This window comes from Cydia pomonella, chromosome 12 (assembly GCF_033807575.1).
Source record: "Cydia pomonella isolate Wapato2018A chromosome 12, ilCydPomo1, whole genome shotgun sequence".
NCBI classification, from domain to species: Eukaryota; Metazoa; Arthropoda; class Insecta; order Lepidoptera; family Tortricidae; genus Cydia; species Cydia pomonella.
Genome location: NC_084714.1, coordinates 1363967 through 1378837, shown reverse-complemented (window position 1 = coordinate 1378837; position 14871 = coordinate 1363967). Strand labels below are relative to the sequence as shown.

At 37.5% G+C, this 14871-nt stretch overlaps 1 protein-coding gene across 2 annotated transcripts in view; it reads left to right on the top strand.

Moving 5' to 3' along the window:
• Window positions 1-2184: 2184 nt before the first annotated feature.
• The window catches only part of LOC133523232 (protein trapped in endoderm-1), a 66097-nt gene continuing 53410 nt past the window's right edge, over window positions 2185-14871 (top strand). For both annotated transcript variants that reach the window (XM_061858714.1, XM_061858713.1), the window contains exon 1: window positions 2185-2323. The gene's annotated coding sequence lies outside the window, so the exon portion shown is untranslated. The remainder of the gene's footprint in view (window positions 2324-14871) is intronic.

Sequence of the window (14871 nt, the reverse complement as noted above, 5' to 3'; positions counted from 1 at the left end):
TACCCGTCTATTATATCAATATAATACACGGGTCCACTCGGGCGAGGAAAACGCGCGCCGCCTCAGCCGAGGCACCTCTAAACTGGCCATGTTATGCGCGAGGAAATTGCCTCGCGCATATGTTCGCTCTATGTGGACCCTATGGTACACAGTGCTTCGCTTTTAAAAGATTAAAGTTAGTTGAATAAAAAGAACATTAGTTAGTGCTCATTAATTCAATGACAAATCACTGCGTGACAGAAGAGAGAGCAAGTGTTGAAAAGTCCATAACGTAACATTAAGGGAAAGCCTAATCTTCATACATCACCCGGAGACACGCACTAATCCAATTATTTGCTTTTTCCATGATATTGTGTTGAAAAAAGGCGCCTGCGACGGCACGCGCCACTCCACGGTGTTGCCATAAGTAAAAACCGGGCAACTCACGAATTCAGTCGTGTTTGCATGCGATATTTCAAGGGAGATCTGAATTGAAAAGTAGTTAGAAATTTGTGATACATTATGATACTATACATAAATTGAAATAATTTCTATTGATGATTTTTTTTTTATTTATTTAAAACTTTATTGCACAAAAGACAAACTTAATGTACAAAAGGCGAACTTAATGCCATGAGGCATTCTCTACCAGTCAACCTTAGGGCAAAGCAGAAAAGATTGTAGGCGGCGCGTTTAAAACTAAAAGAAATTGTTATTGAAAGAATTAGAGTCCTAATACACATAAATTAATTATAAACTACTTAAATACATAAAGACACATACATACATTACATAAATAAATAAATATATATATACATATATATACATAATATACATAACCGATTCGTGAGACTGATACTTAATTGATCTTTAAACTGCCAGCAAATAAATCACGCACAGATTTTTTGAAAGCAAACTTGTTGGGAGCTTTTCTAATGTTAGGGGGAAGACCGTTCCAGAGACGTGCTGCCTGAATGGCGTAAGAGTTAGACATGAAGCTTGTTCTATGAGTGGGGATAGAAAGAGAGAGATTGCCAGTAGAGCGAAATTGACGGTCACGAGAAGCACCATGAAAGTGAAAGAAGTACTTAAGGTATTCAGGGGAGTGTGGATCATTGAGAATGGAATAGAGAGTGCAGAGCATACGAATATTACGCCGTTGACGAATAGGGAGCCAGCCCAACTGGGAACGAAACGAGGACACATGATCATATTTCCGGAGACAGAAGATAAAGCGGATACAATTATTAAGAAGACGGTCCAACTTGTCAAGTAGCTCTTCATTTAAGTCAGGATAGCACACATCACCATAGTGTTAACTAATAAAGTTTTAGTTTTGACTGGCAAAAAGTGTCTGAGTTTGTTAAGAGCGTGAAGGGTGCCCGTAACCTTCCGACTGATTTCGGCAACCTGCGGTCTCCAGCTCAAAGTACAATCCAAGTGCACACCTAAATCCTTTACAGACGGGCTAAAAGGTATAGGAGTGCCATTGAAACACACCGGCCTAATCGTATCCATGATTTTAATGGATTTCAACTTTTTTCTGACAAATACGACGAAAAATTTCCTTTGCATGTCTATAGGGAGCGAACATGAACTGTAGGAGGCAGCACAGGAGCTGCCGGATTTTTGGCGCGGCGCGAGGCGTAAATGTGATGTTTTTTGTTCCGATGAAGCCCACAAGATGGCAGAACCTACTATGCACAAGAAAACACGTGACGTGTACATGTGCATGTTTATGGTTCCGATTCAGGCCACAAGATGACAGACCCTCCAACGAGCACGGTCCCTATGAGTTCGTTCTCTAAAACGTATAGTTATTACGAAATGTAAATACTGTAATAGTAAAGAGTTGTATTTTATTTGATACTATTTCCTTCTTGTAATTCAGGGTTATATTAGTTTAGGTAAAATTTTGTGCATACTGGCCACAGTGGCCACTAGCAAAGCAAGTAATCTTCGAATTATTTTTGTCGTTGTTATTAAAGAGTTTACCATTATTTCTAAAACCGTTTCTAAATTTTATATGCGAATGCGAACGGATCCACTATTCAACCGTACACATGGATGAAATTGATAGGTAGAATAGAATCGCAGGGCGTAAAATTATTATTGTCCCCGATTTCGCCGCGCATACTGGCAACACATATTAGCGGCAGCTGCACACAACACAACAAACCGTCGTCAGTTGCATTGCCGCCTCGCTGTGTGTGCGGACTGTGCGGTTGTTCAGTTATTGTGTGTGTAACTCTCGTTTCGAACGTTTTCGCGCCGCTAGCGAAATAAATAATAAAATAAACGTTTTGAACTATTGTGATTTGGAATTTCGTGAGTTTTCTTTCAGGTGAGTTGAGTTTTTTTTTTTAATAACAAATGTACGTAATAGTTTAAGGTTTATTCAAATTTATCAATCATTCATAGCTGCATGTTTTATTCAAATGTTTAGCATAATCTATTTTGTTCTAGTGTTTTATATTGTACTATTAGTTATCGGTCTTATACGGTAGAATAATTTAAAATTAATTCAATATTTATAGCGTTAGAAATATATTTCTTTGCTATTCCTCAGATTTGAAATTTATAAATTAAGCGGATTGCAAAATAAATATATAGAGTACTTCTAATCTAATAAATAGGTAGAAAAATGATAGGTCTGTAAAATATTTTAGATAAACCAGAAAGCAAACACATGCTTTTTATTATGTACCTACCTAGGTGCTTATTACCTACCTACTTATATATTGAAACATTAAAAACATAACTCCTACCCACATATCTACTAGGGAATTCGTGATCATAACATTGCCAAACAGGGACTATTGGCCATGCACCATTGTTTAAACTTCCACGATTTTGACACCCACGTTATATTTTAACATAGAGTGACCTAGCATAATGTAGATCTGTTTTGGCAGCAAATCTCATCAGGATTTAAATTTAAATTTAAAAATATGTATGTGGCATAAACAACCCAAAATTCTTACATAGGTTCTCAATAAGATAGATAAGAGACAACTTAAGAGGGATATCTGAGGGCTAGGGGGCATAAGGTATATTCCAAATTTTAGATAATAAAATGACTGATAAGCCAATTGATTACCCATCCATCCTACTTTTGTGCCATACCCTCTATAGGCCTGATAGGGCTCGAATTTTGGGGCACAGAATAAGTAATAGTCTTAAATATCATACTCGTGGTCCCGAGGCGGGACGTGGACAATAGGTTTGTTACTTTTCCAAATGACTATTTTTTACCTTTTTTACAATATTACTAAATTAGGATGTTTTAATACATAGGGTTTATTTAAAATTTTTGGAATTGCCTAATGTAAGTTTTTGGTTACAATAATAATTACTTATAGAAACATGACATAATAAAGAAAACAACGTTCTTTCCATACTTTTATTATCCCAGGGTGTACGATTGAAATCAATCATTGTTTGCCATTGTTTACGGAATTCTTTATTCATTCATAACAATAAAATATTGTATTGAACATAGCTTAAAATTAAAACATTATATTATATTGAAGAAATTAAAGCTTAATTAGTGATCCCAAGATGATGGTATTAATTAAAAGTATTGAAGAATATATGTATACTTAATTTTAACTGAAATTTGTATCATGTCAATAAGATTTAAATATCAATCAAGAAAATAAAATGTCAATCAAAATAAAAATAAAAATGTTAGAAATTTAAAATTTAATAACTAAGATATGTCAACAATAAATAATAATATCGTCACTTTGGTATCCTACTAGAATAATACACATTAGTACATATTAATGTACATAGTAAAAACGTAAACTCAGCAAACATTTAAATAAACTATAATTAAGTACAGCTATCGTCTATAATTCGGTTATACTATAGTACGACTTTATTAAAAGATAACTCTTGAGTCTTGCATTGAAAATTTTACTGTTAGTAATTGAATTGAATGAGGCCTATCTTAAACAAAGATTCATTCTCATTCTTCATTACTCATTTCAAACCCACTTTCTGACCAAGTAAGGCAAGCCAAGGCCGACATGGTCCTTGCACACGGGCCCTTGATCATTGAATCTTGGGGGAGCATTGTTTAAGGGGGCGTCCATAAATTACGTGAGATGATTAAAGGGGGGAGGGGGTCGAGTCAAATCTCATCTAATCTCACGTTGGGGAGAGGGGGGGTCTCGACAAATATCACGCAATTTATTCTCTGATTGAAACAAAAAAAAAATTATACTATTTTGGTCCATTTAATCCAAATTGTATGTACATGCTTAAACTAGTCGTAAATAAAAGCACGAACCAAATTGTTTTTTCTTTTTACAATAAACAATCCAACGCGTTTACGTAATAAATCCACATTCTGAAAAATCTCACGTGAGATTGGGGGACGGGGGAGGGGGTTGAATAAAATCTCACGACATCTCACCAAGGGGGGAGGGAGGGTCAGAAAATTGAAAAAACACCTCACGTAATTTATGGACGCCCCCTAACTTGTCGTATCTTGAGGGGATCTTATGTCCCTTATTGCTTGTGTTGATTCGGTTAATGCTCCTTGCTTGGCTATAACTCTGTATCTTTAGGTATTTAAATAAAAATAAACAAACAATTTGAACATTTTCGAGTAGTTATATCATTTATTGGTTAACCAACCAAATACAATACCAACTGGCTTATTTATTATTTTATTTGATACACTAGCAGCTCTTGAAGCTGATGTGTGTAATTATGAAGCCATTATAGGGTAGATTTTGTTTACTTTTATTTAAATACCTAAAGATACATAGTGTTGATTCTGCATCGGCCGTAGGGTCGACTAATCTGTATTTGTATGATTCATATACCAACTAAAATGACAATTAGATTGCCGAATCTAATCTACTACCTATGTATTTTTCAAACACAATGGGCAATGCAACACATGTCATTAAGCAAGCGGTGATGACAGTGCACAGTATTTTAAAAAAAATGACCCTCGTTTAATGAATCTTCATTTTCAGTCCACTATTGGCCTATAGATGAGTACCTCAAAACTAACATACATATCATTATACCATATATCTTAAAACGAAAAACACGCAATTATGGCTGCGATGCAGTTCGCAACCCCGCAGCTGTGCCCGCAGTGTCACGAAAGTGCCGAAACTAGACACTCTTCGACCAAAACTCCTCCTTAGTGAAGGTCGCTAGAGTTCAGTCGGAGCGCTCACCACAAAATAATTAAAATTCACATTGTGATCGAGATTCTAAGTTCACGACCCTCAGGATGAATCCGGATTTGTCTCGTACATACTTTACGATCTCCTCAACCTTTGTAAGAATTGTAAGGTAGTGTAAACGGGAGCGGGACACATACAGCAGCGTCATCTGTTTGGGTGCAGTCGGTGCGGTACCGCACTGATTCTGACAAGCTGATTAAATCTACAAAGGGCCTATATATAAACGATTCTACTGGTAATAGTAGAAATAAATGATTTCTGATTTCTAATATGACGAAATGTGTTTTTAATAATTATGACATATTCTAATGGCTCCTCTTCACGATGGCCCAGCGTAGGCCAGTCCAAGGGACGCAGCTATGCGGTGAAATGAGATGGCAATATCACTTGCTCCCTCTAACGCATAAATGCGTCCCTAGGACTGGCCTACGCTGGGCCATCATGTAGAGGAGCCATAAGCTACGAAGATAATTATGTATTTCTTGTCCTTCTGGGATTCAATATTTTTTATAAAGGATTGAACTTGTCAATGGCATGGCATGAAAAACAAAAACAAATCAGACCGTACCCATCGTGTTAGAAAATTACTATACTTAACTTCAAATTAAGCTTATTTAGGTTTTCTAGTAAAATACAGTATTTGCAGGTCGTCCTTGTTTTAAATCCGAGAAATTATAACGAACAATAGGTAGTTCCTACTCTTGCCCCTATTTGTCCGACTGATCTGTCATAGAAGAAGGATGATCGGGTACTTCGTGTAGCACCTAGGGTTTGCAATCCGGGTCCGGATTATATAAAATTATCCGGATCCTCGTATCTTCCCATACATTTCAGATCCGTCGTGCAAACTCTAACTGGAATCTAAGTTGATAAATTAAACTGCCTTTTTAGAATCTTGAATATAAAAACAGAGATTAAAGATTGGGACTATGTATGACTTTGTGTAACATAGTCAAGGTAGACGTCCGAGCGCTCGTCACTGTCTCAGCACAATGGTTCTCTTAAACTTTAGCCATTGTCAATTGAGACAGCAGGTTGCTATCTATTAGGCATTCACATGCCAAGCACTAGGACGTTTACCCACCGTTTATTTCACCACAATTTTAAGGCCGATCACCTTTAAATATGTTCGACCCAAATCAAAGCTTCATCCGCGCGTTTTCTCAAATCCGGGAATGTGCGAATCACGCACATCTAATCTGAAATGCGTGACTCAAAAGAGGGATGATACTTACGAACATCAACGTAACGGAACTATCCAAACATAATGATTCATCGTGATCTTGTTTAATCTTCATAAGTATCTTACTAAATATTATCGTTACCTACGTAGATGTTTATTTCCTAAATACTAAAATGAGAGTTCGATAGCCTCCTTTCTTGACTGATCTGCCATTTTTTCAATATAAAAAGACACAGTACCTACCTATTTAGTATAAAGCACGGTATGTTGAAATATAAGATTGTGACACAAGGGAGCAAAATGACATATTTACGGCGAGGGCGTACATTAAATCCGGAACGAAGCGAAGGATGGAAAGTAGCAAGGTGGAAATAATTTTGAAACCATGTCACACATACTGCTTTCCACATCACCTAATATAATTTAAGCTACAATATAGTAGATATGCAAAAAAAAGTGTCCTAGGACAGAAAAGTGCCAACTGATCGCTCCTAGAAGGTAAGAAAAGTGCCACTTTGATCCCTGCTAGCAGAGAACAAAAAGCCTTTTCCGAATACGTGATTTGAAAACTCATTTTGGCGAATGCATAAGAGCATAGTGCCTGATAAAAAAAATTCGAAGGTGTTCTTCTTCAAACTCTGAAAATAAAAACAAAGTAGGTACCCGTAAGTGTTGCTTGCACAGAGTTCATCGTTTAATTAAGTTTATACAATCACAGCTTAACAAATATTTACATAAATATATTTTTTTAACTGTGTTTTTAAAAACAATGGCAGGAAGTAAGGAAAAGCAATCGATTTAGACCATTATTTACGCTTACCAGCCATTTTGCCACGGACAGACCAGCATAAACTGGATATAGCTACATATATCTGCTACGAATGTAAGGGCCAAGATGCGACATGGACTTTACAGACGTCAACGACAACTGCATACGATTTTCGATACACTACCGTTTACTGAGGAGCAACGAATTCAATCGAACGATCAAATGCAGCAATACAGGGTGAATTTTAAATCGTGAATCGTAATCACGTTTACCGGTAAAGCTACTTAAGGCTAATACAGAGCACTAGTGTTAATTACAATTAAGGACCCGCTTAATTAATTATGAACAAAAACAGAAAGTGCGTCCTCACTTGTTATCCGCCTTGGTCAACCTACACAAGTCACGTGACTTGCAACGCAATGTTTATCTAAGTGCAAAGGTTATCTTATCAATCTTATTATGCAATAAATGCATTGTGCAATTTGTTACTTAAACACTCAAAATCATCCTGTAGTTTACTCACATAAAAAAGAAACAGATATTGCAACAAAAAATTTATTTATTTACACATATTTTAATAAATGTTCGAAATGCTGGCCCTGGACTTCCAAACACAAATTTGCTCGTCGCCTGAGATTATTCTTTACTCTTCTTAACACAAAAACGTCGGCTTTTACTGCCTCAAAAGCTCTTACGATTTTTTGACGCAGTTCCGCTACAGTTTCAGACGGTTGTTCATAAACTCGCCGTTTGATGTCTCCCCAAAGATAAAAATCTAAGGGAGTCAAATCGGGACTTCGCGGTGGCCATAAGATAGGCCCGTTTCGTCCGATCCAGCGGCCTGGGTGCTCTCTGTCCAGATGAGCACGAACTTCGCGGTGGAAATGAGCCGGGGCTCCGTCGTGCTGATAATGCAAATTAATCAAGTACTCTTCCGGCACTTCTCTTAGCAAATCTGGTACCACATTTATCAAAAATTGGAGATAGTTTTGTCCATTTAATCGTCCTTGAATGAAATATGGTCCAATCAATGCATCATTCAGAATACCTGCCCACACGTTAAGACTGAACCTTACTTGATAGGCATCTCTTCTCGTAACGTGAGGATTTCTTCTACTCCACCAATGCTCATTATGTACATTAAATAGCCCGATCCTCGTGAACGTTGCCTCGTCAGTCCATAGTATGTTCGTGTCCAGGTTTTCTAATAGCCAACGGCACATGGCCCTCCTTTTTCCGTAATCAGCCAACATGAGATCTTGGACTGGCTGAAAGTGGTACGGATGTAGCCCTGATGCATTAAGCAGTTGCCAAACGTAACGTGAAAAAGACGTGCAGCAGCTCTAGTACTCGCTTGAGGATTACGATTAAAAAATAATCGTATGTTTCTGTACAGCCTATCCGGAAGAAGTCGTGGTCGACCGCGAGCCTGAGCGTGCATAGGCACAGTAAATTGGCCATACTCTCGTAGGTTTTACACCATCTTCATAATTAAATTTTGTCTCGGTACCGGCGACTCAGGATACCTTCTTCCGAATAGTTCTTGCGTTTGACCAATTCTGCCAGTCTGAGCGTACCAAGATACCATATCAAACCTTTGTATGTTCGTGTACGGATACGGTGGAGGCATTTTAATACCATTAATCGTAATAAAACTTAATTATTTTATGAGTAAATACGATTTAAATACTTATGTTGACAATGTCGGGGATGTTGACATTACTGACAAAATGCCAAAATTCTATCCAGCCAACTTCAATATTAGAAGGTTGGATATCTAATGTTGAAATTTTCATGACAAGTACGAAACATGCATGTAGGGTGACTATGAGATCAAAAAAAATAGGACAAATCCAATTAAAAGTTGATCAAATAAAAATGTACTTAATTTAGGTTTAATAGCATTGTAAGTTATTGTTAACTATGTATAGAGTTCAAAAAATATATAACGATTCACGATTTAAAATTCACCCTGTATATGTAGAGCCTAATAGGGATGAACTAGTAGACAAGACAAAATGTTTTGTCTATGGGCACGCGACCACCTGTCATTTTGTTTTTTAAACCCACAAAAAAGAGGCACGTGCTGACCCTTCTGGAAACCATGTGTTGGAGTTAACCCGAGCGTGGTTCAAGCAGCCATTTTAGGCAGGTTGAAAATGAATTAATGAATAATTATGCAGGTACCTATAACATTGTAGCTCAGGTTAACAGCACAAAAATTTAATGAATTTTTTCGTTACCCGGTAGAAAGCTTTTTTATGCTAAATAAAATCATATGCAATTATATTGGGTGGGGTTGAAGGTCCCATTTTTCGATTTTTACTTATATCTCGGAAACGTTTTTCGATAATCTTGTATAGTTTTGGAGACCCGCTCTTGAAAGTTTGTTATTTTGCATTTACTGACTTTGTCAAGGGCTACGACAGGGAATTTTAATGCCTGTTCACCTCCTAACTAGTCCAAACAAAGTTACGAAGTTAAAAATTGTGTTCCAATAGTTCCAAGCAGTTCCCTCTACATATACTTTTCGTTGCATTTTTAAAATATATATATATAGATTTTTTTTATTAGCCTATTTGTGTGTCCCACTGCTGGGCAAAGGCCTCCCCTCTAGCTTTCCAATCCTCCCTGTGCTGAGCAAGATCCCGCCAGTCCCGCTGAAACGCATCCAAGTCGTCCCGCCATCTCTTTCTCGGTCTGCCACTGCCACGACTACACTGGGGATGACAGCTAGTATAAAATAAAAAAAGATTAAAGTAGTTTAAAATATAAAAAATAAAAATCTCCATTCTGTCACATTTTTGGAGATTGGAATAGGAAACACGAAAACAAAAATAGCTGACCTAGCTGCGCAGTTGTACTTAAGGTTAGGTTAAATTAAAAGTCTTTTAGTTAAAACATTTAAGTCAATAACATTCTCGAGATAACAGAAGACGAGCTGATTAATTGCGAACAGATAAACAATCACTTTGCCGGGTCAGGTTATCGTATAATTGGCACCAGATTTAGACGAACTATCACACTATGGTCCACACGACTAGATGACAATTTGTATACGTTATTGCGAACATATAAGGTTCATTGTTGATCAGTTAAAAATTGCTGTTGATAATAACGATTTCGCTGACCATAAGTCGATCTTATCTCGTTAGAAATAAGGTTTACAATCAGGCAGCTGTGTCGATTGTACGCTGTATTTTGTAATAAACCTAGTTTGAGAGCAAATGTTGCCCTTCATATAGGTATTATTCGCGGCAATCATTAGTACAAGCAACAAAGGAGTTCACTATTACTCTTAGTTTGTATTGCTTTGCCATCATTAACTTCAGAGTGTTACATACAAAACTTCTAAAGGCAGACTAAGCTAAGTTGGCAGCGATTTTGATAGCCCAGACGGTGCAAATGTTAAGTTATAATTTCATAGAAGGTTGATGTTTTAAATAACATTTGCACCATCTGGGCTACCAAAATCGCTGCCAATTTACCTCGCTAATTACTTTGCATAAAAATTATTAGTAACGAAAGCAAAAAGTAAAAACTAGTGCCTACGCCAATTCTCGGGATTAGTTGCCAAGCGGACCCCAGGGTCCCGTGAGCCGTGGCAAAATGCCGGGACAACGCGAGGAAGATGATGAAAACTGTCAAAAAAAATTGGCATTTATGGCCATTGGCCATCCTCTATCTTATTGCCTGTACGAAATAACAGGATTTTTAGGGTGATTATCCGGACTTCTGTCCGGATATTTCGGAACACGAAAAACACGAAGAATATATACCTACCTTTTTTTTAATACTACGTCGGTGGCAAACAAGCATACGGCCCGCCTGATGGCAAGCAGTCTCCGTAGCCTATATACGCCTGCGACTCCAGAGGAGTTCCATGCGCGTTGCCGACCCTAAACCCGCCCCCCCCTCGTTGAGCTCCTTTACCAGTTGGTGTGGTGTAAAATATTTTTATTTTAATCGTCCACTGCTAGTCTTGCTAATATGCGTCATTCCATCGACAATAATTCAAATATGTAATAAATCTGTCAGATAAATAGGTTGTGGAATTTGTCTCTGGTCAATCATAAATTATCATAATAAATACGATTACATAGAACAATAACATTAAATTCAATCTTGTCTTTATTTGTTACTCGATCATAGTCTAATATCGATTACATTATGATTAACTTTCGGCCCGATTCGAAGTATGATTAAGACACGTTTAAGATCTTTAAATTAAAATTGACGTTTATTTCGATTCCGCTGTGATCCCAATAAGATCTATCTACGATATTTCTAACGTCAAAGTGACATTGGTTATTCGAATCGAGCTGCTTCTGTTATAGGGAGCGTGCATGAACTGTAGGAGGCAGCACAGGAGCCGTCAGATTTTTGGCGCGAGGCGTAAATGTGATGTTTATTGTTCCGATGTAGCCCACAAGATGGCAGAACCTACTATGCCCAAGAAAACACGTGACGTGTAAATGTACATGTTTATTGTTCCGATTCAGGCCACAAGATGGCAGACCCTCCAACGCGCACGGTCCCTATACGACATACAAACGATATCTAAATGAGAACTTATCTCAACCAGACCTGATCGTTATCGTATCTCATTCTTCGAACCGTTTAATACTGTTTTTCTTCCTGTTTTGTTTGAAACATTGGTGCAAGAAAACCACTTGTATGGAATCCTCATAACTGTTTCACTTGTCCCTAGCAAAATAAACTGTATTTTTTTACCCCATTATGACCTTAAAAGTTATATTATTTCAAGAAAATAAGATCTACCTGCTACATAAATACTACGAAGGTACAATATGCAGACACCTTCGTCAGTACTCGTCCGTTACAATGCAAACCGCTTCGTACGAGAGCAATAATGAACTAAGAATTAGCGTAGATCTGTGTCAGTGCCTACTGCCTAGTTACATCACCAGGATAAATGACCTACAAATCCTACAATCCACTAATGTACGTTAAACTAAAACTAAATATATTACTGCTATTTTGAATTGTAATGTCATAGATAAAAAATTTAAATATAATGAGTAACTCTAGAAGCGAACCACACGTTTCAGTACAAAAAGTGGCCTTAAAATAAATTGAGGTTTCGAGTGTATATAAGTAAGTAGGTACTTACAGAAGTTAATTATGAGTAGTTACAGGTAAAGGTATACATATGCAAAGTTTTATGTAAACATTGATGTTGAAGTTATTAGAAACAGAGATTTAGTGATATGACTATATGACCTCTGTGTAGGTATAACAATTGAATGCATAATAAGTTCGTTTAATAAGTACATTAGGTACCAGAGTGAGTCCAAGCTATATTGGCAAAGGACCAAATGTAAGAGTGCCACCATAAATATGTCATTTATAGTGGCATTTTTACACTTGTCACTGCGATACTACGAAGTATGTGCAGATTAGCCGGATTCTTTTTTATCAAATTCTTCGAGGTTCTTTGTTCATTTTATTTATTTTTTCAGATTACATTAGGCTATTTCATAAAAATATAATACAAAAAGAAACATATAAAACATGGCATTGTTCATTATTATTATTTCTTCTTCTATATATGATTGAAACGGACCACAATCTGCTCAAGCCCAAAGCTTCCTCGTTCCATCTTTGACAGTTAAGTATAATAATTAACTATTCTTAACCCTTATTGCAAAGAGATAGAGACTACCTATAGTCAGTAGATTGATGATTGTATATCCAGAAATACTAGCCACTTGTGCCTCTTACGTCATTCCACTCATACAAGTATAATCGATCTTTCGAAACACCGTTACCTTCCGTGTAGACGTTAAAACAATAAATTTTCGCCTTATTACAATGGGATAGAGTGCAAAATAACATGGTTGATTTTACTGGGATAGCTTTCAGACAATTCGGTAGCTTGGCCCCACGCAGAGTCGCTCGAAAAATTCGCGCAAACTGAAACAAAACTAGTAGGTAAGCTTGAATGGAGTATTTAACCAGGTTGCTTCCGATCGATCGCTATATTCTTTCGATTTTCCCGAGTGTGCTAGGAAGTTGAGTTTTGATTTCATAATGTACCGAAAATGGCTAAGCCTTTTTACACTTTGCATGTAGTAGTTTTTCAGTGGGAATACATCTGAAGATTTATTGATTACCTAGACATATACTCGTAGATACCTCAACTCCCTCAACCTATGTAAAGACAGAGGGTAGAATGTAGATAGACGAAGACGGAACATAACATTACTTAAAGATTTATGAATAACGCACATTAAAGTAGCAAAACGTAGTCGTGGTCACGTCGTTGTCATCATTCAGCTGTTAAAGACTAATATACCTACCCAATACCTATACTCTGTATCTTTAGGTATGTAAATAAAAGTAAACAAAATCTACCCTCAAATGGCTCCTTAAGCCAATTGAGGGTAGATGAAAACATTACATAATCACATAATGTGGGTTAAAGTACGTGGACCCGGGTACGTCCTTAAACTACGTCCAAAAGAGAGGTATGGGCATTGTGAATGTCATCTCGCCTTGTGTGGTAGGGCACAGCCAGTGGATGTCATTCCAGATCTAGAGCAGAGCCCAACTGGGGAAGTACCTCCACCTTACTGAAAACAGCAGCCAAATAACACTAGACCCTACTCATAGTGTTTTGTTCCTGCCGGTGAGTAAGGTTGCCAGAGCTCAACGAGGGGGGTGGGGTTAGGGTCGGCAACGCGCATGTAACTCCTCTGGAGTTGCAGGTGTACATAGGCTACGGAGACTGCTTACCATCAGGCAGGCCGTATGCTTGTTTGCCACCGACGTAGTATTAAAAAAAAAACAAAATCTACCCTCAAATGCCTCCTTAAGCCAATTGAACGTAGACGAAAACATTACATAATCAGTCACATGATGTAGGTTTAAAGTGAGGTCGTTCAGTGACAGATCCAGGCGGTTTTGTATTTGGTTGGTTAACCAATAAATGTTATAACCACCCGAAAATGTGACAAACTGTTTGTTTACTTTTATTGAAATACCTAAAGATACAAAGATTAATGTGGTTATCGCATACAAAGCAACTTCATGTGTAGGTAATAACAGCGACATTTTGTAGTGTAATTTTTTCATTGCTATTGGAGCAACGTTGACAACCAACTGCAAGAATAAGTTTCTTCAATGTAATAATCCAAATACCTAAATCACATTCACTCATGTGTTTATTCTCTACCGTTTTGACAATTAGTACTATTCCTTATGTATCTGCGTTGTGTGTATTCATTCACCTCAACTCATCTGCCGAAATCTATACCTCCTTTATACATCATCTCAGCCGAAGGATGTCCACTGCTGGACAAAGGCCTCATTCGCTGCCCTCAACCAACGGTTTCCCGCGACTTTAACCAGACCAGCTCACCAGACCAGACTGCCAGACTTAAGTGGCACTGGGCGGGCCATGTTGATCGCAGAACCGATGGCCGATGAGGCAGAAAGGTTCTAGAGTGGCGACTTTACATATACTACAAGCTAATGAGTAACAACTCATGAAGACAAACATTCGGCTTTCATCACGAAATTGATCACTAAAACTTTTTACTGATCAAAATCAGAAATATTTACGTGTTGATCCGCTTCATAAATCTGCACACGCACTTTAGGTACTATCTAGTACGAGTAACTAATTGATCTTAACCACAAACCACAGACTGAATCAAACATCAAGTACGAAAACCCACTCATGTTACGGTAGTACTATTAGT